Below are 4494 nucleotides of genomic sequence, written 5' to 3'. Positions count from 1 at the left end.
CCTGTCCTAGCTAAGCACTAGGCACACAACTTTGACTGTGACAAAGTCACATCGTGGAGCTACTGTCTAATATCCCACCTCCAAAGTGACTGGCTCCCTAGTGTCCTCCTCAAGTAAGAGACTGTAAACATTTATCAGGCAAAAAAGAGAAAAAAGGTACATTAAAAATTAATTAATGGGGTGTGGGCACCATGGCTTATGCCTGTAATTCCAGCATTTTGGGAGGCTGAGGCAGGTGGATCACCTGTCAGGAGTTTGAGACCAGCCTGGCCAACATGGCAAAACCCCATCTCTATTAAAAATACAAAAATTAGCCAGACACGGTGGTGTGCCCGTAATCACAGCTACTCGGGAGGCTGAGGAAAGAGAATCGCTTGAACCTGGGAGGCAGAGGTTGCAGTGAGCTGAAATTGCACTACTGCAGTCCAGCCTGGGTGACAGAGCAAGACTCTGTCTCAAAAAAAAAAAAAAATTAATTAATTAATGGGCTGGCTGGGTGCAGTGGCTCACGCCTGTAGTCCCAGCTACTTGGGAGGCTGAGGCAGGAGGATCACTTGTGCCCAGAGGTTGAGGCTGCAGTGAGCTGTGATTGCAGCACTGCACTCCAGCCTGGGTGACAGAGTGAGATCTCGTCTCTAAAAATAAATAAATAAAATAAGATAAAATAAATTAATGACCCAAATCATGATTTATAGATGGTTCCAAATGGTTTTTTGCTTTTGTGTTCTTGCTTTTAAACACAAGCTTCTCTTGTAGATTGCCTTGCTTAATAAGATATTCAAGAAAAAGTGGCCGAGGTGGGTTCATATCAGGCTTCCCTCGGTATGCAAGTGGTTCCAAGTGCCTGGCATAGCCAGTTTGGAGGCTTAGAGCTCTGACAGCGCTCAGAACTATTGCTTTCCTAGGATGTGTACTTCCGGAGAACACCCAGATTCGGAGAAGAGCTCAGATTCTCCTAGTGCTGTTGGCATTGTTTCCCCTCTTGCCAGGGAGGATGAGGGGTAAGGTTGACTGGTCAATGCCTGGGGGTTTTGGGGGGTGGTTTCCCAGGACCTGTAGGCTACTGGGTTGCAGAGAGTGCTGGAACCGCTGTGGATTCCAGCTGTGACTCATCTGCATCCCTAAGTTTGCCCTCAGAATGTGCTCTCTGGACTTTTTCAGGCAAGTCTGAGTGGCTCATTGCAGATACCCATCATTAGCGTGCCTTTCACGCTTCTTAATTCCCTCCAGAACTTTAACAATCATTGCAAACACGGAAAGGGTATTCTTCCCAGAGAAAGACATTCATCATGACTGTACCCAACCGCTGTCTCCAGTGCAAGAATTGCTTCAATTGCCAATGGGGAGACGGAGCCAACAGGTATTTTTAAAGAGGCTCTATGCACTGGAGGCTCGAAAAGAAAATATCCCCTTTGAGCATTTAGTCACACACATCAAAGGAAACAACAGTTTCCATCTTCATTTGCATCGTACAGGCATTAGATGTGGTCCAGTTACACCAAGCTCTGCTTGAAAAGGCAGAAGTGCCAGTACTTTTCAAGCCTTGACTGAGACAGAGAGAAAATGCAGCCAGGCAAATAATATATCACCCTGCCAAGGCATTTTCCATTTTTAAAAGGACAGAACAATTTTACATTATTTCTGGAGCCTCTTTGCAGCAAATATCCCTTGACATCTGTTCTAGCACCCAGGCTGGCCCGTCTAAAAGTGCTGGCTGGTCCCAGCCTGCTGCTCCTGGGTGTGTGCCGGGACCACATTCTGCCTTGTGATCTTGAAGCTCCAGACGTAAAGGGGCAAGTGACCTGTTTTTTTTGTGGAGCACAGGCAGACCGACCTCGGCTCTGCAAAAGTAGCCAATTAAGGCACCACCCTGGTGGAAAGAACATGGCGTTTCAGGTCACTTGAAGAGGCTGGATGGAGAATCAACAGTGAGCTTTGAGCTGCTGCAATGAAAATATGCTTGGGAGGGCTTGAGGATTTTCAGTGAAGCTCCCAGGAGGCCCAAGGGGGTTCAGAAATAAGACAATGAATTGTGCTCAGCCTTGATGGTGAGACCTTGTGGGGAAGGGAGAAACACACACACCACTTCTGGAATAAATTAGCACAAGACGCCTAGTGAAGGTGACAAATGAACAAGATTTGCCACATCTGGAGAATCAAGATTGGGCTATTTGGTAAAATTTCCCATACTGTAGCTTCCAAGGAGGCCTATGATCCACTTCTGGCCAAGTGTGAGATCCTTTTGTTAGAGGGCGAACTGTGAATTTTATTGTTTCTAATCCTCAGCCCTGGCTGGCCTGAAAAATCTCCGGGTGCTGAATGATTAATTCCAACCTGCCCTAGAAAACGTTAGTCAGCTGGCAAAAGGAAATAGCCCAACTTGAAGGCAAAAGAGCAAATTGACTTTATCTGGGAGTGATTGTGTTTGACAAGAGGAAAAAGAAAGACATCTTTTGTCACTGAAGAAAACTGTGCTTTGAGAAATCTTTGCACAAGTCTTAAGGCTGTGCTTTACACAGTTGCTTGAATTAACATGGAAATAATCCCAGCATCCCCTTTGCCCTCCCAAACGAGAGCAGGGAAACAAAACTACATTTTCATACATTTACTACAGCGGAGTTTTAGAAATCAGGAGTTCCAGGTCTACTCAAGAGCAGCACTTTCATCAACTAGGAAATTCTCTTTCAAGAAACCTATTTTTGAATTGCTATTTACTACTAAAATTTTAATTTCTCCTTTAAGTATTGTCACACAGGCAGACTGATTCTTTGTGGGTGGAAAAGCGAGGCAGATGGGCGTCTCCTCCCATCAAAAAGGAGCCAATTTACATTCTGAAAGGGTAAAAAGATCAGTATTGTTAAAATCATTCTTCTGGTTTAACATTTATCTCATGCCCACAGCATCCCAGTATGCTTAGAACTTGAAAGAACACGTCACAGGCAGGAAAACAGATGGTTTTGACTCAATCTATGATACAGATTTTTCTGCTTACATGTTTTCCCTTCATCAATTACAAAAAATTAACCCTCTTTTAAAAATTCTAAAATCTTGCTGGGTGCAGTGGCTCACACCTGTAATCCCAGCACTTTGGGAGGCTGAGTTGGGCGGCTCACCTGAGGTCAGGAGTTTGAGACCAGCCTGGCCAACATGGTGAAACCCCGATTTCACTAAAATACAAAAAGTAGCCAGTGTGGTGGCATGTGCCTGTAATCCCAGCTATTTGGGAGGCTAAGGCACTAGGATCGCTTGAAACTGGGAGGCAGAGGTTACAGTGAGCCGAGATCACGCCATATACATGGCTAACTCCTTCGCCTTCTTCCAGTCTGCTCAAATGTCAATTTCTTTCTTCTTCTTCTTCTTTTTTTTTTTTTTTTTCTGAGACAGGGTCTTGCTCTGTCACCGAGGCTGAAGTGCAGTGGCGTGATCATAGCTCATTGCACCCTCAAACTCCTGGCTTCAAGTGATCCTTCTGCCTTCGCTTCCTGAGTAGCTGGGACTACAGGCGTGCACCACCACACCTTGCTAATCTTTTATATTTTTTTGTAGCGACGTCTTGCTGTGTTGCCTAGACTGATCTAGAACTCTTGGCCTCAAGTGATTCTTCTGCCTCGGCCCCAAAGTGCTGGGATTACAGGCATGAACTACTGGACCTAGCCCTGCCCCTCACTTTTTTTTTTTTTCTTTTGAGACGGGTCCCACTCTGTTGCCAGGCTAGAGTGCAGTGGTGTAATCATAGCTCACTATACCCTTGAACTCCTGGGCTCAAATGGTCTTCCCCACTCAGCCTCGCAAAGCGTTTGGGTTACAGGCATGAACCACCACGCCTGGCCTCAAATGTCAATTTCTTGATGACGTTTACACTGACTATTCCTATTTAAAATTGCACATCTGAGGCTTGGTGAGGAGCTCACACCTGTAATCCCAGCACTTTGGGAGCCCAAGGTGGGTGGATGGCTTGAGGCCAGGAATTTGAGATCAGCCTGAGTAATATGGCAAAGCCCCGTCTTTACAAAAAATACAAAAGTATGCTGAGTGTGGTGGTGCACGCCTTTAGTCCCAGCTGCTTGGGAGGCTGAGGTGGGAGGATCATCTGAGTCCAGGGATGCAGAGGCTGCAGTGAGCTGTGGTTGTGCCACCGCACTCCAGCCTGGGTGACAGAGCAACACCCTGTCTCAAAAAATAAAATAAAATCGCACCTCCCCAACTCTGGCATTCCTGGTCCTTTTAACCTGCTAATAATCTACTTTTATTTTTTCCATTCTCCCTATGGCCTTTATACTACAGAACTTGTTTATTATATTTATTTCTCCCCACTAGAATGTAAGCACCAGGAGGGAAGGCAACTGTGTTTTGTTCATACTTTAGTAGCACAGAGTGGTGCCTGTCACTGTGTAGGTGCTCAATAATGTTGAATGACAATGTCAGAAAAAGTTGTCCAAGGGTTAGGAATGAACAAGAGATTACTGGTTGACTTTTCAGCAAAGTGCCTAGAGG

Source organism: Macaca fascicularis, chromosome 1 (assembly GCF_037993035.2).
Source record: "Macaca fascicularis isolate 582-1 chromosome 1, T2T-MFA8v1.1".
In the NCBI taxonomy this organism is placed as follows: domain Eukaryota; kingdom Metazoa; phylum Chordata; class Mammalia; order Primates; family Cercopithecidae; genus Macaca; species Macaca fascicularis.
Note: the sequence above shows the minus strand (reverse complement) of the source record.